We start from the raw sequence: 22546 nt of genomic DNA, 5'->3' as shown, positions 1-22546 counted from the left end.
TCCCCACCTTTTTTTGTACTTGCTACAAATTATGTCTTTGTACATTGACAGGAGAGAGAAGCCTGGAGGAGAGTGTAGAAATGAAGGCTATCAGTAAGGGTCAAAAGGGAGAAAAATGTAAGATATATCAAAATAAAGTCATGGGATGTGCGATGGTGGCTCAGTGGCAGAATTCTCGCCTGCCATGCCGGAGACCCCGGTTCATTTCCCTGTGCCTGCCCATGAAAAAAAAAAATTGGTTGCAAAATAAAGTCATGATGCATGCAACAACGTGGATGAACCTTGAGGACATTATGCTGAATGTGATTAGCCAGAAACAAAAGGACAAATACTGTATGGCCTCACTGATTTGAACTAACATTAATGAATGAACTTGGAAGATTTCAGTTAAGAAAAGAGTCATCAGGAGATAGAAATAGGGTAGATATTGGGTAGTTGGAGCTGAAGGGTTACAGATTGTGCAACAGGACTGATTGTAAAAATTCAGAAATGGATAGCACAATACTACCTGACTGCAGCACAGTAATGTAAGTACACTGAATGAGGCTAAATGTGAGGATAGAGGGAGGAGGGCTGGGGGCACATATGAAGTCAGAAGAAATGGTAGGTTATAAAGACTGAGATGGCATAATCTAGGAATGTCTAGAGTGTACAATGATAGTGACTAAATGTAAAAATTAAAAAATGTTTTTGCATGAGGAAGAACAAAAGAATGTCAATACTGCAAGGTGTTGAAATAGATGGTCATCCATATTTTAAAACTTCAACTTCTGTGTGAGCCTAAAGAAAAAATGTTTATTTGGTACAAAACTTATATTTTGACTGGTGCATTTCCTAATATAACTTATATGGGCAGGCTAACTGAACACCATAAGTTCATGGAACCTTGAACAGGGCATGAGATTTTGTAGGTTTGTCCAGTGTGATGCCCTGATAAATCACAGAGTGAGTTGAATGGTGAATAAAGAAGTATTTGTAAAGTCCCCTTGGGGGAATGGCAAATAGAGGAAAAATTCAACTTCCTCATTTGGAGAATTCCTGATATTCTCACGAGCAGTGGGGACAACCGGATCAAAAGGCTGAGTCCTCAATCGTGGGGTTTTTTCAGATGGAACTTATCATCACAAAGGATAGGCTAAGCCTAATTAAAATTAAGCCTAAGAGTCACCCCCAGAGAACCTCATTTGTTGCTCAGATGTGGCCTCTCTCTCTCAGCCAACACAGCAAGCAAACTCACTGCGCTCCCCCTCTTTACATGGGTCATGACTCCCATGGGTGTAAACCTCCCTGGCAAAGTGGGACAGAATGAGCTAGGACTCAGCATCAAGGGATTGAGAAAAGCTTTTTGACTGAAAGGGGAAAGAGAGAAATGAGACAAAATGAAGTGTCAGTGGCTGAGAGATTTCAAACAGAGTCGAGAAGTTATCCTGGAGGTTATTATTGTGCATTATCTAGGTATCCCGTTTTTAGTTTAAGGTGTATTAGGTTAGAGGGAAGTACCTGAAACTGTAGAGCTGTGTTCCAGTAGCCATGTTTCTTGAAGGTGATTGTATAATGATATAGCATTTGCATTGTGACTGTGTGATTGTGAAAACTTTGTATCTGATGCTTCTTTTTTTCTACAGTATGGACAGATGAGTAAAACATATGGATTAAAAATAAATAATAGAGGGAACAAATATTTAAAAAAATAATAGATGGATACATGGGGGGGGAAATGTACGTATTACAAACTATGGACTATGGTTAACAGTAATATTTTAATATTCTTTCATTAACAGTTAACAAATATACCACACCAATACTACAGGTCAATGGGTGGGTAGGAGGGGAGGGGTAAGGAGTATAGGAGGATTTGGGTTTTATTTTTATTGCCTCTCTGGAACAATGAAAATGTTTCCAAAATTGATCATGGGGATGTATGCACAACTACATGATGATACTGCGAGCCAGTGATTGTATACTTCAGATGGTTTGTGTAGTGTGTGATTATATCTCAATAAAACTGTATTACAAAAAAATAGCAGATGCATAAATGTTCCTATGTCCCTCCATCACCCCACCTTTTTTGTACTTGTTACAAATTATATCTTTGTACATTGCATGTCCAAGACCACAGATTCATCGTTACTTTTTTTTTTTTTTTTTAACATGGGCAGGCACTAGGAATCAAATCTGGGTCTCTGACATGGCAGGCGAGAACTCTGCCAGTGAGCCACCCTGGCCCACCCTCATCATGACTTTTTATGAATTTGTATTTTAGAAACTTTAAGAGGTAAAAAGTGGAGCTCCATACCAAAAATACAATACAATAGTAGTTGCGTTTATAATTACCCATATGGTTACCTTTACTGGAAGTTTTTATTTCTTTATCCTGCTTCCATCCACTATTTAGTGTCCTTTCTTTCAGTTCGAAGAACTCCCTTTAGCATAGTTTGTAGGGTAGGTCTAGTAGTGATGAACTCCCTCAGCTTTTGTTTATCTGGGAATATCTTAATCTTTCCCTCAGTTTAGAAAGTCTGGTCCTTTTCTTGGATGGTTTCTGGATTTTTATCTTATTCCTTTGGATAAGGCATCATTTCCTGTTTTTTGTTTTTGTTTTTTTGCTTTATAATCTTTTGTGTGTAAAGTTTTAATGCTGGAATTTTGTCCCTGAGCTGTCTGTTCCTTAGTTTTTTATCTAATCATTGATATTATAAAGATTTCTTTGAGTCCCAGGAGCTAACTAAAATCATCAAACCACAAAGGAAAAAGTACCTTTCACAATTTTTGTAAACTAGCTTCACTTTGCTAGTGGTTTTCTTCAGAACTTTGCCCTCCTACCAAGATCAGCCTCAAGCAAATGTTAAATGAAGGGTCCTCTCTGTCTTATCTGAGCCTTCACAGAGTCTGTTTCTTTTCCTGGGCTTATACTTGTAACTTTGGGAATTCCCAGTTTATAAAAATTTGAATTGTCCCTGTGCTGGTTTGAAGGGATTTATGTACCCTAGAAAAGCCATGTTTTGATCCTGATCAATCTTGTGAGAGCAATGGATGCTTCTAATCCCTATTCAGTACTATAGGTTGGGAACTTAATTAGTTTATTTCCATGGAGATATAGCTCAATCAATTGTGGCTATTAAACTGACTAGACAGAGACATGTCTCTGCCCATTCTACATGTTCTTGATTACACTATAAAAGAGGAGACATTTCAGAGAGAGTGCCTTTTGAGAATGCAGAGAGAGCTACAGAACCACGATAGAAGGACAAGAGAACCACAGAGTCCACCCGCCAGTGACCTTTGGAGATAAAGAAGGAGACTTCCACCTGGATGCCTTAGATTGGACATTTCTATAGACTTGCTTTAATTTGGACATTTCCATGGCTTCAAACTATAAACTTGCAACTTATTAAATTCCGCTTTTAGAAGCTGTTTTGTTTTAGAAGCTGTTCTGTTTCTGGTAAATTGCATTCTGGTAGCTAGTAAACTAGAACAGCCCTTCTATTCTTTGAAATAGACTTTCAGAAACTCCTATGGGCTCTATTGCATGACTTAATGCCATAGTACTTTAACTCAGGCCACTCTGACTTAATTATTTTTTACAGTGCTTTAGCTGTCTGCAAGCTGCTTCTCTAACTTCAGAATAAATTTTGTAAGGGTGAGACCAAGACAGGTTTCTTGGTTCAAGCTTTCAATCTTCCACCTGACAGATTGGCACTGACATACAGGCACCCCAGTATGTACATAGGGTTTACTCTACTTCCTCTGGAACTGAGCCAGGGATCCAAAATGGGAGCACAGGCTAGCTCTACATCATCCCAGAAAAGGGGTGTGTTGGGGATAGCAAGGGTGCCATGAACATCACCTACTATTTTTAAAGCTATTTTAAGGAAAATCAAGGGATTTAGCACTACCCCAGTTGCTGTAACCCTTTAACTATTTCCTGGAGTTTAGAAGAAGATGGCTCTTTCAGTTTTTGTATTTGTTAGCTGCTCAAAGATTCTTTGAGGGAACAGAACACTGTAGTGTCTTAGCTGTCATCTTGTCATCATCATAATCTTGACTACATAATGAGAACATCCTAACATTTTCCAGAAATGTCACCTACACACTATTAAGACTCAAAATGGCATTAGGGTATTCAACAGAAATTTCTTTTTATAAAAAAATTTTTTATTGACAATCTTCACACACATACAGTTCATACATGGTGAGCAACAAATGGTTCATAATATCATCAAATAGTTGTATATTCATCACTATGATCATTTTTAGAACATTTGCATCATGCCAGAAAAAGAAAAAGAAAAAAAAAAAACTCATACACCCCATACCCCTTTCCCCTCCCTCTCATTGACCACTAGTATTTTGATCTACCCAATTTACTTTACCCCTAATCCTCCCTATTATTTATTTATTTTTATCCATTTTTTCATAATCTTTCCATATCCTGGATAAAAGCATCAGACACAAGGTTTTCACTATCACACAGTCACATTGTAAAAGCTATATCATTATACAATCATCTTCAAGAATCAAGGCTACTGGAACACATCTCAACAGTTTCAGATACTTCCCTCCAGCCACTCCAATACACCATAAACTAAAAAGGGATATCTATGTAATGCATAAGAATAACCTCCAGGGTAACCTCACAACTCTGAAATCTCTCAGTCACTTAAACATTATTTTGTCTTATTTTTCTCTTCCACCTTTTGGTCAAGAAGCCTTTCTCAATCCCATGATGCCATGTCCTTGTTTATGTCAGGATATCTGTCCCATATTGCCAAGGAGATCTAAACCCCTAGGAGTCATGTGCCACATTGGGGTGGGGGTGGGGGGAGGCTGTGAGTTCACCTGCCAAGTTGGCTTAGAGAGAGTGGCCACATCTGAGCAACAGAAGAGGTTATCTGGGGGTGACTCTCAGGCATAATTATAAGTAGGCTTAGCCTATCCTTTGCAGGAATAAGTTTCATAGGGGCAAACCTATAGATCAAAGGCTCAGCCTACTGATTTGGTTGTCCCCACTGCTTGTGAGAATATCAGGAATTCTACAAATGGGTAAGTTGAATATTTTCTCCTTTCTCTCCATTTCCCCAAGGGGGCTTTGCAAATACTTCTTTATTCATTGCCAAAATCACTCTGGGATATATCTGGGCATCACACTAACTGGGACAAACCAGCATGATCTCACACCCTTTTTAAGATTCTGTGGTTTCAACAGAAATTTCTGACGTCAAAACACAAAGCCTTCAAAATGAGTAAAAATTATTTAAAATCCAGAAATTTATATTCAGCAAACTATTACTCAATGGATAAAAGAAGGAGATTTTTCAGACATGGAAGGATTCAGACAATTAAATTCCCGAGCTCCTTCCACAGGTATGTCCTTCAGCACAATAAAATATAAACTGAAAACGGAAAAAAAGGCATACAGGAAAATCTCTTCAACTGATAAGAAATATCAAGGGAAGTTCCAGGATGACAGCCTACAGGAGGCCTCGAGAGTAACTAACCCAAACTGGACCAAAGGACATAGGATTCTCAGAGATTACCTTTTAGAACAAAAGGGAATTGACTGAATAATTGATTATTATAGAATTTGGGGGGGAGTTGGGGAAGGGGGCAATGAGGGTTATTATAAGGGAGGTACTAAAATTTAATAAAAACAAAGATGGAAACAAAAGCTCCAAGAAAAATAAAAATATTATCCAATGAAGGAAATACAATCATAGTACAATTTACTACTAGGCTCTATAACAAAAAACATGTAGATAGTCATAGGAGTGTAAACATCATTGTTTATGTAACTAAAAATAGCTAGATTGAAAGGATGTGATTAAAAATAAATAATACCTCAAACTGACTAATAATTTAAGAAAATAGCAGTCATGGTTGCAGAACTCTGTGTGTAGAAACTTTAAACATCCATTTTATATGGGTGAATTGTTTCATAGGTGAATTATATCTCAAAAAAAGCTATTTTTAAAAATTAAATAAAAAATAGCAGATCAAGTGTTTTGATTAGAGATAAGGAGGTAACTGCAAAAGAATTAAACGCGTTTAAAGAGGGAGCAGGTTTGGGATGAAAGGAGGGTTTGGAGCATGGGGCAGTTGTTTTCTTTAAGCCTTCTAATATCATGTTCAGGATCCTGATTTTTTTGTGAAGCCTGAAGTGTTTACTATTTTGACACTCTCTTTAAGAAAATGAATGCAAAATTAAGTATGACTTTGAAACCATGTTCATAAGCATTAATAAAATTAATAAATAAGTCTAATTTGTAAAGTAGGAGGAAAAAAGTAAAATTCCAATCTTATTCAGTCCTTGGATCATTTTAAATCCTTTGTTAACTATCCACAATTCATATTATAGTCACTTTATTTATCAAGAAGCCTATGTTTCACCTTAATGATGCTGTCATATTTCTCCACCCACTCAGTCATTTTAAGCAGCAATGTGGGCAAAATTGTTTTCTTTGAATACAGCTCAACTGATCATCCAGAGTAAATAGAGATTATGGATTAGGTAAGAGGAGTGAAGTAGATTTGTTACTTATTTTTACTACTACATTGAAAATTTATAAGTGGAAGACATAAAAATTATCACAGACAATATTAATATATAAAACTAGAATAAAAAGTATATTTTAGTCTGAGGAGAGAGGACAAGGCCAAAAAATGTATTGGTGTGAAATGGTCAAAATTGAGATAATGGCAATTTATTTTCTATGAATGCAGTAATATTGAAGCAGGATAGAAAAAGACAACTGTGGGTCCCTAGGTTCCTATCTAATGCCAAAGGAATAAATGCAAACTGCAAACTCTCTAAAGCAAGAATTTAAGCCCAGAAACCTCCCAAACCATTGAAACTTCTCCATATCATAAAATCTTGTAAAATCATGGGCTCAAAGCAGACTCTAAGTTAATAACAGAAAGCCTGAGGTTATAAAGATTGTTAAACATCTGTTCAAAGACAAATTTTAGTACTTGACCACAGGCCACAAGCATCAATCTCCTCCTATAATAGTACAAACCACATAAGCACCTGGTTAATACAAACCATGGAAGCCCTTAGTGTTCAATGGTCACTATAGAACCTGAAACAAACAAAACTTTCCTATAAAAAAAGCTAGCCCATTCCACAGTGCATGTTTCTCCCTTGAAAATGTCCACATTAACTTCTTTAACATGTACTCTCTCTCTCTTTTAAATAAACTTTACTACTTATTCTTACTGGCCCTCTCATTATCTGAATTCTTTCAGTGATAAGACCATCAAACCTGGAACAGGGCTCAGTTGGCATTATCATTAGTAGGGCTCTGGTTGCAATATGACTTCATGTAATACACATCAACTGAACATTTTTCTTTGCTCCTAAGGACCTAATAAAGATCTCAGAAACCTTTTTATCTTAAGTCTGTAGTTCTATGCTAGTATTATTGGCAAGACTGCCTCAGGCTAATGGTGTATACAATTATCTTGGGGGGCATGGCTTAAGCCCAAGTTATTCAAAGGCCTCTCATAATAGGCCTTATAGAGACAGATTGTTCCAGACAATCTCTTTTTGGGAATCATTATTCACATCTGAGTTCTGAAGTAATCTTTTTCACCTCAGGGGTGTTTGAGGCTAAAGGTAGTGGGTGGGCTTTAGCATCAGACATGGTTACTTATTCAGCTGTGAGAGCGTGGGCAAATTACTTAACTTCTCTGATGCTCAGTTTCCCCTCCTCGGATAGAAGGAAAATATATAGGTCTGTGGAAAGGTTGATGATATATATGTAAAGCAACCTGCATATAGTAGATGTTCAATGAATGCTTGTTAAAATTATAAGTTACAACTTCAATGTATCAATAGCGCCAATAGAACACTTAAGAAAAACACTGCAGTCAACTATTGATTGGGTCCCTACCATGTGAAAGCAGGGTGCCAGTGTTCAGAGAATAAAAATGAGTAAGAGATGGTCTCTCTTCTCAAGGAGCTTACAGCCTAATAGGAGAGAGGCTATAAACTTAAGAAAAATGTAAAATGAATTTTTGAATTCAGATATTTTCTATAGCTCTACTGTTTAAGGCAGAACTGACTCATATCTAAGGAAAAGGAGTGCATAGTCTAGGGTAATGCCCTTGGTATCCAGTCATATTTTCACCTATGAAAGTCAGAGCACTTGCTCAATGGACTTGCTATGTATCATCAAATCCTCAAAACATGCTGATGCTTCACCCCCAGAGACTGTGATTTAATTGTCTGGGATATCACCTGGGACCTGAGATCTGGAATTTATAAAAGGCAATTCTAATATGATTCTAATATGTAGACAAGTTTGGAAACCATTGTGATACTGTTTTCCTTGCAGAATTTGCAAACAATTAACATGTGACAGCATATTCAGTTTTATTAATTGGTGAGATAACATTGAAAATATGTTTTCTAAAATAAAGAATGAAAGCTCATTCATTATAATAGAAGGAATTATAGCATGAAAGGACAATAATACAGTACTATCATATGATCAGTATTTATAAACCACTAGGATAGATTCAGTATTATACTGACTCTATAACCTATTTTCTAACTCATATCCTATAAAAATCAACTCAAAATGGATCAAAGACCTAAATATAAGAGCCAGAACTTTAAAACTCCTAGAAGAAAATGTAGGGAAGCATCTTGTGTTAAGCAATGGTCCCTTAGACTTTATACCCATAGCACAAACAACAAAACAAAATAGAAAAATAGGATCTTATCAAAATGAAAAACTTCTGTGCATCAAAAAAATATATTATGAAAGTAAAAAGGCAGCTTACTCAATAGGAGAAAATATTTGGAAGTCACATATTCAATAAGGATTTACTATCTAGAAAACATAAAGAAATCCTACAACTCAACAACAAAAAGACGAACAACCCAATATAAAAACTGAATAGACATTTCTTCAAAGAGGATATACAAATGGCTAAAAATCATATGAAAGGATGCTCAACATCATTAGCTATTAGAGAATGCAAAGCAAAACTACAGAAAGATATCATTTCATACTTACTAAAATAACCACTATTAAACAAACAGAAAACTACAGTGTTGGAGAGGATGTGGAAACATAGGAACCCTTATTCATTGCTAGTGGGAATATAAAATGGTGCAGCTGCTGCGGAAGACAGTTTGGTAGTTCCTCAGAAAGCTAAGTATAGAATTACCATATGATCCAGTAATCCCACTACTAGGTTTATAGCTAAAAAAATTGATAGCAAGGATTTGAACAGATATTTGCACATCGATGTTCATAGCGGCATTATTCACAGTTGCCAAAAAATGGAAGCAACACAAGTGTCCATCAACTGATGAATGGATAAACATAATGTGGTATATAATACAATGAAGTATTATTCAGCATTAAAAAGGAATGAAGTTCTTACACATACAACAATGTGGATGAACCCTGAAGACCTCATGTTGAGTGAAATAAGTCAGACACAAAAGGAAAAATATCGTACGATCTCACTGATATGAAATAATTAGGATAAACAAACTCATTAGAGTTAGAATCTACAATACAGGTTACTAGGAGCTGGGTTGGGCGTGGGGAATAGGAAATTAATGCTCAAATTCTACAGAGTTTCTACCTAGGTTGACTGTAAAGTTTTGGTAATGGATTGTGGGATGGTAGCACAATATTGTGAATGCAATTGATAGCACTGAATTATACATGTGAATGTGGTAAAAAGGAAATTCTAGATCATATATATGTTATTAGAATAAAAATTTCAAAAAAACATAGGACTGAACAACACAATGAACCTTATTATAAACAACAGACTATAATTAATAGTACAATTATAAAAATGTTCTTTCATGAATTATAACAAATATATCACGCTAATGCAAGGTGCGATATATGGGAACTCTTTTTTTTTTTTTTTTTTTTTTTGCATGGGCAGGCTGCGGGAATCAAACCCGGGTCTCTGGCTTGGCAGGTGAGAATTCTGTCACTGAGAACTCTGTATTTTATGCATGATATTTTTGTAATTCTATGACTTTTGTAATAAAATAAATAATTCATAAAGAGAGAAAGGATACGGGTAGTGATAAAAAATACAACAGACTGAAGACAAACTCTTGAGCCCTAACCTGAAAAAACAACTGTAAAAGATACTTTTGAGGGAATTATGAAAATTTAAGTATTTAGTGGGTATGAGATGATGTTAAAGAATAACTGTAAATTGTGTTAAGTGTAATAAAACAAATTTGTCCTAGAGGACGTCCATAAAACATGGAGAGGAAGAAGGAAGGGTGTCTAGACGAAACAGCATTAGTAAAATGTAAATAATTATTGAAACTAGATGGAGTGGTGAAGTCAGGCAGGGTATGGAGTCTGCCTGGATTCAAATCTCAGCTTTGTTACTTACTGTGTGCAAGTCATTTAACACCTCTGTGCCTCAGTTTCCTTGACTGTAAACTGGGCACATGAATAGTACTTACTTCAAAGGGTTGTTTTAAAGATTAAATCAATAACATTAAATGTTTAGAACACTCACTGAACATAAGCTACTGTGAGCTCAATAACTAGTAAGTGAAGCTAGAAAACTTTAAATTTTCAGGAATGTCCATATGAATCATTTTTATGCAGAATTCAGCTAAGCCGTGGCATAAAAGGGGTCAAGACAAAGTCTCTATCCTGCTTTCATGCAATTTACCTTTCAGATGAAAAGACAGACAATAAGCAAGTACATAATTTCAGACAGTGAAAAGTGCTATGAAGAAAACAAACCTTTGGGATGTGTGGCTGGTAAGGCAGAAGGAAGCGTTCAACTACCATCCAGAGTGGTCAGAGAAAAGCTTTGCAGAGAAAATGACACTTGGATGATGGAAGTGAAAGAAAGACAAGAAGGTGCCAGATACATAAGAGCCAGGGGGAGAAGAAAGAAAGAGGGACAGCATTTCTGACAGAGGAAAAAGTTAAACGTAAAGACCCTGAAGTAGAAATAATCAAGAGGCATAGTTAGACACAGTTGGGGTGGTTGGAGGAAGTAAGGCAGGGAGACAGCCTCAGGATTTGTGATCAGGCCAGATCACTATGCGCGCTAGAGGAGTTCTGCTTTTGCTCTAAGAGTAACGGAAAGAAAACACTGGAAGATTTTGAGCAAGATGATTAATAGTGTCTCTCTAAAAAAATAATCAGAACATTATGGCTGTATTATTCTCTTTAAATGTTTATATTTTACTCTGTAGCATACAAAAGTCTTTGCTCATGTTTTCTACAGCCTACAAATGGGATGAGCTGGCCTGTGCTCAAGTCATCTGATAGGAAAGGCTGCCATCTGCTGGGAGTGATTAAAAAGCTGTTCCTCCTCAATGTACGTGGGGCCACTCATACACTCCCACTGCATGTAGAGGCAAATTATTTTGTAGCATAATGAAATGAAATAGGAAAGTATAACAATTCTCCACCTTGCCCTTTCCCTTGTCTTCTAAGGACTCCATTTTAGAGCTACTCAGCCTCTAGTCGCTTGGTTGTGCCAAATGAGGTACGATTGACCTACAAAGAAAAGGCAAGAAGCATCTCTAAAAAAAAAAGAACAGATCTGGGGGCTTGGGAGGAGAGGCAGGAGAGAGGCAAGCTGGAGCTTGAGAGAAATAGGAAGGGAATTTGGAGGGAGTAGCTGCCAGTATACAGGACTTGGGAAGAGAAATGCCTCAAGAACATTTTAGCAGGTTTTACTAAATGTTGGATGATAAAATTTCCTTTAAGATACTTCAATAAGACCCATGTTACTTTTCAAGGTTTTTTGAAGTCGATTTGTGCTTCTTTCAGGTGCACTACTGTTTTAAAGACTGGCATTAAAGCAGTCCAATTATATCTGAGTATGGCCATACTCATAAATATGACGTTCGACCTTCTGATATGCTATAATGTTACAGGATCTGTTGCTACTATTCATTGTTCCTTGATCCTCTCCCAGGTATAGCTCCCTAGCCAGTGCTCCCCACCCCCTCAGCTCAAGGTCATTTGGGAAAGAGAAGAGTGTGGGAAATGGATTTGCTTGAGGTGGTAGCAGAAGTAGGAAAAGGGTAAGCCTTTCACCTGGTCAAAGAGAAAGGCATGAAAAACCAGGGACTTCTCTCCAAACTACTACTCAAAAATATCACATCCCTAAGCTAATTATTAAGCCAAAGGGGTAGACTGTGTCTCCTCTCACCATCTGCACTTTTCTGACATTTCCCCCTAATTTGAAATCTATTTTTCACGTTCATTTTAACCTGTTTGGGGTGACAATGGCATTAGTAACTAGGCACCTACTTGAGGAAATATAAAGTTGGATTTATAACTCATATCATATACCAGGATAAATGCCAATGGATCAAGATTTAAAGAAAAAGTTGAAAAAAAGGGAGGTGAATTCCTTCAAAATCTTGAAGGCCTTTCTAATTATGATTCAATATAGAAGCCATAAAATAAGTGATTGATAATTTTCCTATAAAAATGTTTTTATGGCAAAACAAAAATAAACATAAGCAAAAACAAGGAGATCACTGACAAACTGAAAAAGATATTTGTAACACATATCCCAGACAAAAGGCTAATCTCATAAATAAGAAAAAGCCTATTCTCCAAAAGAAAAACAGGCAAAGGACATGAAAAGTCATGTCAAAAAAGATGCTTAATATTACTCATAATAAGATATATGCAAACTAAACTTTAATTGACATTTTCCAGATTTGCAAAAAGTAAAAAAATTGGCTACACACTACAAGGGGAAGCAGACACTTTCATTGCTGGAATGGATAGAAAATAATTCCTATGGATGGCAGTTTTGCTAAATCAAAATTACAAATGCATTTACCCTTCAGCAATCCCATTTCTGGGAATTTATTCTACAGATATACCTGTATGTGTATTAAATGACATCTGTACAGGTTTGTCCATTACAGCATTGTTTGTGATTGCAATATCTTGAAAATAACCAAGCTGCGGTTAAATAATTAGTAATACATATAAATGCAATGGAACATGATGCGTCTACTTTTTAAAAAGAATGGAGAAACTTTCAATATCCTGATATGGAAAGATATATTGAGTGAAAAAAATAAAACTATAGCATCTTTGAGGTAAGAATGGGGAGAAACACAGAAGCACAATTGTACAGTATTTTCCTATATTTGTATAAAGATACACAAAAAATTAATAAAAGTAGTTATCTGTAAATAGAGGAGGAAGGTTTGGAAGGCAACAGTGTTAGTGAGACATTTTCTTATATGTGCTTTTTATATTGTTTGGCTTTGAACTATATAAATCTTACACATTTTCCTGAAAAAAGTTTTTAAACGTTTTTTATTGTTAAATATCACATATACAAAGAAAAAGCAATGATTTTCAAAGTACACTTCAGCAAGTAGTTACAGAACAGATTTCAGAGTTTATTATGGGATGCCATTCCACTATTTCAGATTTTTCCTTCTAGCTGCTCCAAAACACTGGAGGCTAGAAGAAATATATATTCTTTTCTTTTTTGTGTGAAAAATAACATATACAAAAAAGCAATAAATTTCAAAGCACATTGCAACAATGAGTTTTAGAACAAATTTCAGAATTTGGTGTGGATTACAATTCCATAATTTTAGGTTTTTACTTCTAGCTGCACTAATACTGGAGACTAAAAGAAATATCAATATAATGATTCAGCAATAATACCCACTTGTTAAACCCTACCTTTTCTGTATAACTCCACCATCACCTTTGATCTTTCTCCCACTCTTTAGGGGTATTTGAGCTATGCCCATTCTAACTTTTTCATGTTGGAAGGGGCTGTCAATAATATGGGGGGGATGGAACTAGCTGATGTGCTGGAAGACTAGCTTCTTGGCATTTCAGGACCTATCTGGTCCAGGGACCCATCAGGAGGTTGTAGGTTTCTGGAAAGTTACCCTAGTACATGGAACCTTTGTAGAATCTTATATAACACCCTAGGTGTTCTTTAGGATTGGCAGGAATGGTTTTGGTTGGTATTCTAGTTTTGCTAGCTCCCAGAATACAATATACCAGAAACGGAATGACTTTTAAAAAGAGGAATTTAATAAGTTGCTAGTGTACAGTTCTAAAGCTGAGAAAATGTCCCACTGACAACAAGTCTATGGAAATGTCCAATCAAAGGCATCCAGGAAAAGATACCTTGGTTCAAGAAGGCTGATTGAAGTTCAGGGTTTCTCTCTCAAGTGAGAAGGTACATGGCAAACGCAGTCACAGTTTCTCTCTTGGCTGGAAGGGTACATGGTGAACAAGGCGTCATCTGCTACCTTCTCTCCTGGCTTCCTGTTTCATGAAGCTCCCTGGGAGGCATTTTCCTTCTACATCTCCAAAGGTCACTGGCTTGTGGGCTCTCTGCTTCTTGTAGCTATGTCGTTCTCCTTTGCTCTCTCTGAATCTCTTTCAACCTCCAAAATGTTTCCTCTTTTATAGGGCTCCAGAAACTTTCAAGACCCACCCAAATTGGGGGAGACATGTCGTCACCTAATCCAGCTTAACAACCACTCTTGATTAAATCACATCTCCAGGGCCATGATCCAATTACAGTTTCAAACATACAATATTGAATAGGGATTATTCTTCTTTTATGAAATGGGATTTTGATTAAAACATGGCTTTTCTAGGGGACATACATCTTTTCAAACCAGCACAGTTGGGTTTCCTAAAGTTTTAAAATTATAAAAAATCCACTTTGTGATTTTTCACCATATTCCCATACATGCCTAAGATCCTGTTTCTTTTAAGTCATTCTCTAATCCCTTATAAATACAAATCAAATACTCTGGTTTATGTATATTTGAGATGAAATATTAAATGGCTATTTTAGGTAAATACCTTCTGATGAGTACCTTGGGTTTGTTTGTTTCCTTTGCTTTTCTTCCTTATTAAAATATAAAGCCTATCACCACCATTTAACTCAGAATAACGAAGTGATGGCCCTATAACATACTCATGTCCACTCTACTATGTATGCTATTTGACCTGGTTATGGGCATATTCAGCTTCCCCAACCACACTGACAATCCTTCAATAATGGCGTATATGTCTTATTCATCTGCAGCTCAGTGACTAACGCCTAAATGCAATAACTACTCAATAAAGGTTAACATGACAGTGATTCTCATTATGATTATAATTTAGTAAGGTGTTGGAATGATGGTACCTATTCCATAATTCAAATGTTAAAAATTTGCACATAGCCAATTGCCATGTCTTAGACATCCTTGTACCACCATAAGACACAGAAGAGTACCTTAGCAGATGTTCAATAAATGCTTCTTAGATGAATAAATCTTCATCGAGTAAGCAGGGTATGGTGATATGCTGACTAAATATTACTTAATGTTTATACTATTTTATATGAATGTCATATAAACATATTTGGCGCTTACTGAACTTTACTAAAGGAAGACATTGGAAGTAGCAAGGAAAATCTAGAAGACAAATTGAGATGATAGGAAGCTTTAAAGTAGTGTTTTCTAAAGCAGAGACTGAAAACTCTTTAGATTCTCAATATGAAGCTACCTCGGGGTGGGGAAGGCTACTTTAGGCAACACTGACAGGGTAGGTAACACTTGGGCTGAGAGCAGAATGACAGGAATTAGTCCAGAGAAGATCCTGGGAAAGCAAACATCCCAGGAAAAGGAAACTATAAATGCAGATTCTGAAAAAGCAGGGGCAAGTGTAGGGACTGGCCTTTTAGAAGAACAGAAAGGAAGCCAATGTGGCTAGAGCAGAAGGAACAGGAAGGAGAGTAATAGGTGATGAGATCAGAGAGGCAAATGTAGGAACAATCCTGTGAAGTAGTGACAACTCCTGCAAAAAGTTTGGGTTTATTCTAAGAGCAAGGGGAAACAGATAGTAAGGGAAAGATATGATCTGATTTGGTTTTTTAAAGACCCACTCTGGCTGCTGTAGTACAGGGATTGTAAAGGGCAAGACTGGGAGCAGGGAGATTTCTCAGGAAGCTATTGCAGAAGTCCAAGAAATGATGATAATTTAGGGGAGAGTATTAACAGTAGAAATGGAAGAATTAAGGAAATATTATGGAGATAAAACTATCAGAACTTGCATTAGGTGGATTGAATTTGAGGAAAGAGGAATCAGGGAAAACTAGTAGGCTTTGGGTTGACAACTGAAGCTGTTTGCCTAGATGTTCTCAATTAAGTTTGAGATGCTTATTATATATCCAAATAGAGATGTTCAGTAGGCAATTAACCACATAAGTGTTGGACTCAGAAAAGAGAGTAGAAATGGAAGATAAAACTTTCGGAGGCAGGAGCATAGATGGAAATGCTATTTAAAGCCATGATTGTGGATATAACTTTTCCCTAGGGGGAAAATTGTAGATAAAGTGGAAAGGGTCACATTAGAGCCCTTTTGGGTTCAGGAATCTGGAGAGGGCTCAGAAATGAAGAGAAGAACCAACCAGTTATTCAAGAGATAAATCAGGAGATTATGGTGACATAGAGGCCAGAAGAAGAATGAAGTACAGGTTTTAAAAAGTTGGAGTGGTCAATTGTGTTGAATACTGCCAAGATGTCAAATAAGAGAATGCTACTAGCTGCTACTAACAATAGCCAACATCTAGTGAGCACTTGCCACATACCATAATCAGATCTAGCCATTCACATGTATTAACACATTTAATCTTAACAACCCTAAGGATAGAGAAGGAGCCATTGGGTTTGGTAACATAGAGGTCGAATGAAGAGATCCTTCACTTCACAATAATTATTAAACTCTGACTTGTGCCAAGCACTATTTCAGGCACTGAGGATGGAACAGTGAAGAAGAAAAAGGCCCTGCCCTTATGACAGTTTATGTTAGTGTAGACAAGTAAACAAATAGTTCCAGTCAGATAAATGTTTTAAAAGAAATTAAGCAGGACAGAGTATTCTTTTTGATAGAATAATCTGGAACAGATCTATGAGGAGGTACCAAATACTTGAGGGAAGAATGTCCCTGGAAGAGGAAACAAGTGTAATGATCCTGAGGTGGAAGCAAGAAGACCCACTCTACTTTTCAGTCGAAAAGTAGAGTGTAGGGGGCAGGGGAGGGTGTTGGAGAATAGCTGGACATGAGATTGGGAGTAGGCAGTGGTCAGATCACATGGAGTCTGTGTTGGTTGGAATTTATTGTGTACCCCAGAACAGCCATGTCCTTTAATCCTCATTCAATATTGCTGGGTGGCATCTTTTTTATTGTTTACATGGAGATGTGACCCACACAATTGTGGGTGGTAACTTTTGATTAGATGGCTTCCATGGAGATGTGTCTCTACCGATTCAAGGTGAGGTTGCTTACTGGCCCTTTAAGAGGGAACCAGTTTGGAAAAAGCTTTAGAGTCACCAGAAGCAACAGAGCCGACAGAATGGACAGAGCCCCAGGAAAGCCATTGAGGATTCCTGGAGAAAAGCTAGCAGACGGTGCTATGTGCATTTCCAGCTGAAAGAAAAACCCTGAACATTATTGACCTTCTTGAGCCAAGTTATCTTTCCCTGGATGCCCTAATGTATTAGCTAGGGTTCTCTAGAGAAGAAGAATCGGCAGGAGATATCTGTAAATACAAAATTTGTAAAAGCATCTCACATAACCATGGGGATGTAGAGTCCAAGGTCTGTAGAGCAGGCTGCAAGCTAACAGCGCCAATGAAGGTCCTCAACAAACTTTCAGGAGAGGCTGGCTGGCTGGCTGAAGCAGGAAGAGTGATTGTCTCTTCTGAATCCTCCTTAAAAGCCTCTGGTGTTTAAGCACCGCTCATTGCAGAAGACACTCCCCTTAGATGATTGCAAATGTAGAGGTGGAAAGAGTGGCAAAGAGCACAGTTGGAAGCTACTGCAATGTACAAGGCAAGAGATAATAATGGCTTATAAAGATGAGTTTTAGATGTTAAGAAATGCACATATAGTTGGGTTATATCTTGAAGTTAGCATTGGCTTAATGGTTTGAAGGTAGAGTCTGAGAGAAAAACAGATGTCAAGAATGAGTCCAAAGTTAAGTGCCTGGATGAATGGTAATACCATTTACTGAGATGGGGAACAATGAAGAAGGAACAAATTTTGAGTGCAGAATTAAGAGTTAAATTGCGCGCCATAATTACTTGGAATCTTGAATAGAGAATGAGATCCTGTTGGTTTGTACAGATTAGTGTGATGCCCCACTATATACCAGAATTAATCTGGGCAGGCATAAAAAAGCATTTGCAAAGTCCCCCTTGAGGAGGAACCTTGTGTCTGATGCTCCCTTTTAAGGGTGTTCTAGTTTGCTAGCTGCTACAATGAGGAATACTAGAAACAAAATGGCTTTTTAAAAAGGGGAATTTATTAAATTGTAAGTTTACAGTTCTAAGGCCGTGAAAATGTTTCAATTAAAGCAAATCTATAAAAAATGTTCAAATTCAGGTACTAACAAGTGATTACCTTCACTCAAGAAAGGCCGATAAAGTGCAGGGTTTCTCTCTCAACTGGAAAGCACCTGGCAAACATAGCAATGTGTACTAGCTTTTTCTCCGGGCTTCTTATTTCATGAAACTCCCTCAGGGGTGTTTTCCTTCTTCATCTCCAAAGGTCTCTGGCAGCATGGGCTCTTGTAGCTCCGAAGCTTTTTCCAAAATGTTTCCTCTTTTAAAGGATTCCAATAAACTAATCAAGATCCACCTGGAATGGGTGAAGTCACATCTCCCTCTAATCAAAGGCTAATACCCACAACTGGGTGTGCCACATCTCCATGGACATAATCTAATGAATTTTCCAACCGATAGCACTGAATAGGAATTAAATGAAACAGCTGCTGCCACAAGATGGATCAGGATTAAAACATGACTTTTCTAGGTACATAATCCTTTCAAACTGGCACAAAGGGTATGGTTAGATGAGTAAAAAATAAAGACAAATAAATAATGGGGGGGATACGGGGTAAAAAAAAATTGGGTAGATTGCAATACTAATGGTCAATGAGAGGAAAGGGTGAGGGGTATGGGACGTATGGGGTTTTTCTTTTTTCTTCTTAGTTCCCTTTCTGGAGTAATGTAAATGTTCTAAAAATGATTATGATGATGAATTCACAACTATGTGGTAATATTGTGAGCCATTGATTGTATACTTTGGATGGACTGCATGGTGTGTGAAGGTATCGTAATAAAAATATTTTTGAAAAAGAAGAGTTCAACTAATTGTTGTGATGTACTTTGAAATTTACTGCCTTTATATATACATGTTATTTAAAGAGAATGGGTAGTATAATAGAGAAGATAGGATTTTAAAAGTGAATATGACTGCTGAATCATTATATGATATTTCTGTTGGTCTCCAGGGTCTTGGAGGAGCTAGAAGAAAAAAATGAAAAAACGCGGAGCTGTAACCCATACCAAACTATAAAATCTGTTCTATAATTACTTGTTAAAATGTACTTGGAAATTTATTGTTTTGTAAATGTTATATTTCACAATAAAAAAAGTTAAAAAAAAAAAAAAAAGAAGAGTTAAGTTGTAGACAATTAAACCTGACGTGCCTACTAGATATTCAATTAGGGATGTTAAACAGACAATTGGTTATAAAACTCTGAGATTCAGGGGAGAGGCTGAAGCTGGAGATAAATTGGGAAGTTACCAACATATAATTAAAGTCAAGGAACTGATGACATTACCCAAGGAACAAGGAAAGTTCTAGAAGAATCTGAGAGCACTGTGCTTTCAGTCACTTCAACAGAACAGGCTGTGAAGAGGCAAAAGATAATGAGTCAGAAACAATCTAAAAGGTGGGATGACAATGGAGGAAGTGGTATCTCAGAAGTCAAGTAAGAAAAGACTTGAAAGAAAGAGAGAATGAATCTGTTAAATGAATAAGATGAGGACTAAAAATTAAGCATTGAATTACAAAGCATTGTGACCTCAACAAGAGCAACTTCAGCTAAGTGGAGAGGATGACAGTTTAAAGAAATTCTCAAGAGATTAAGAGAGGAAGTGGAGATAATGACTTATGAACAACTATACTGAGGAAGTTTTCTGTAAAAAGGAGCAAAGAAATAAGAGCAGTACCTGTCGGAGTATAAGGTGGGATTGAGGAAGGGTTTTTGTTTTGTTTTTGTTACTTGGTAAGTTAGGTGTTATTGCTACATGTTTGTATGCTGATGAGTAGAGGAAGAGAGAGAAAGGTTAATTTCAGGAGCAAAAAGCTTGAAGAAGTTGATGGGATGGGATCCAAGATAAGGTTGAGGAAATGGCCTTTAATAAATGATATTCATTCATTAACAAGAGAAAAGGTAGAATACATGGGTAGAGATCACAGTAATTTGGTATATTCAGTGGTGGAAAGATGTGATCTTTTGTGATTCTTATATTCTCTGTGAAACAAAAGCAAAGTCACCAGCTGAGAATGAGGAAGGAGGAAATGACGTAGAGATTTAAGGAAAGAGAACACTGACCATGTTTTTTGGTACATTTGGAAATGAACTGACTGGGGAAAGGTATTATGATTGCCAAGCGGTACTGAGAACCCACTTGAAATTCAAGGTCATAAATTTAAAGATCTTCAGTCTAGCTGTTTGCTTTTCTCTTGTCATTATTTGTTTTTTCAAGTGCAAACAAGAGTTGGATCTAACCAGGCAAGAATGACAGAGGGAGAAAAAGGCAAGGGAGTTAAGGATATTTGCAAGGAAGTGATTCCACTTGTGGGGCATGGAATATAAACTGAGTAAGGAGAGACAGAAGGAAACAGTGATATATAATGAAAGGTGTTAGGATCCGTAGATTGGAGGTCCTTTGAGGTTGAAAAACTGAGGAGGTGGGTACAAGGAGGCATGAACTAGAAAGACAGAAGATGATAAAAGATTGAAATGTTTTTTTTTTTTTTTTTTTTTTTTTTTTTTTTTAGAGAGAGGGAGGAAGGGAAGGAAAGACAGAGAAGGAAGGAAGGAAGGGAGGAAGAAAGGGAAACATTTTTAAACATTTTCTTGTTTTATTATATTTTGTTTGTTTGTTTGTTTTTTACATGGGCCGGGGCCGGGAATCGAACCGGGGTCCTCCGGCACGGCAGGCAAGCACTCCTGCCCGCTGAGCCACCGCGGCCCGCCCTGAAATGTTTTTTAAAAACATTTTGGAAATGGTACAGCAATTGACATTATCAAGGGCTAGGTAGTAGGTGCCCAAGGCGAGGTGAAGGACAAGATCATTTGAAGAGAGGATGTCAAAGAACTGAGTAGGTGGATCATCTATATGGATACTGAAATCCTGTATTATGACAGGCTTGGAGGTGGAGCCAGAGCAGTTGCACTGAAATGGAAGAGAATATAGCTGAGCCAGGATAATTAAGAAAAGAAAGAGAGTGAGGAAATGTAGTCAGAACTTTGACAACTTTTGCAGTGAAGAACAGATAAATGGCAATGGTCGGGGAGGAGGGATCTGAAGAATACATAGGGTCAAGTGTTATTTCAAAATGCAAGATTCTAGAGCTCATGGGACTGATTCATTAGAAAGTGGTGCTGTGGGAAAGAGAGTGGATAACTGCAGGAACAAAGTTCTTCAAGAGACAAGAATGGAATCAAAAACACAGGTGGTTCGATTCCTGGTGCCTGCCCATGCAAAAAAAAAAAGCACAGGTGAAGGATTTTGCTTTTAGGAAAGAGGCACAATTCTTCCTTGAAATATGAGAAAAGGCAGCATCTGTGGGGACAGATGCAGGTAAGGCAACAGATGGGCGAAATAAAAGAATAAAGGAGTGTGTGATTGATTGCTTTTATTTTCTCAATAGAGTATGAGGCAAAGTCTTCAGCTGGAGGTTGGAGAGTCAATAAGCATTTAGCCATCTCAGAGACTGGGAAAACTAATTTACTAAGGGAATAAAGTGGCTTGCTAGGCAGCATTCAGTGGCCAGTTGAGATTCATAGTCATGAAACTGAAATAAAGCCAGTCAGGATGATTGTGTAATTTTGTATAGCAAGAGTCAGCTGCTCAGGGGTAGGCAGAGAGTAGATGGATGGTTGGGTTTAACCAAGGTTGGAGTTTTGCCAAAAGTATGTTGGACAGCAGGAGAAGCAATGGAGGGATGTTTTACATGAGCAACTGAAATGACAGAGTATTAGAATGGATGGAGGTCGGGCAAGGGGGAGTCGGTGAGAATATGAGATAAAAAGTAATCAGCCAAGGGATTGGAGGTCCAATGTGGACCAGAACTTGTTTGAGTGGGGTCAAAAGTGAGGGGCCATTAAGTGGTCGGGTGTGGTCAGAGATGTGTAACATCAGCAGTGCTCTCTTGTGAACTTAGCCAGAACTGAGCACAAAGTAAGACCTTACTAGATGTACTCTTTAGAAACTTGCTCAATGTTTTGTTTCTACAACTTTAATAATGTAATGGTTAGCATGTATTGGGTGCTATGTGCCAAATATCGAGAAAAAGGTCCTCCCTCTTAGTTGGGGACAAAATCACAAAAATAGTAATTGCTATATCAGAGGTAATGTTCCAAGGGGCACCATTCTGCAATGACCAACTGCAGAGAATTAAGAAGGGCTTCAATAGAAATGACAATGGGTCATCCTAGGAGTTAAC

General features: G+C 37.3%; 1 protein-coding gene across 3 annotated transcripts in view; it reads right to left on the bottom strand.

The window, feature by feature from the left end:
* The window catches only part of SPMAP2L (sperm microtubule associated protein 2 like), a 91549-nt gene that overhangs the window by 68138 nt on the left and 865 nt on the right, over nt 1-22546 (bottom strand). The window lies entirely within an intron of this gene.

This window comes from Tamandua tetradactyla, chromosome 19 (genome assembly GCF_023851605.1).
Source record: "Tamandua tetradactyla isolate mTamTet1 chromosome 19, mTamTet1.pri, whole genome shotgun sequence".
NCBI lineage: Eukaryota > Metazoa > Chordata > Mammalia > Pilosa > Myrmecophagidae > Tamandua > Tamandua tetradactyla.
Note: the sequence above shows the minus strand (reverse complement) of the source record. Positions and strands in the feature narration are given on the sequence as shown.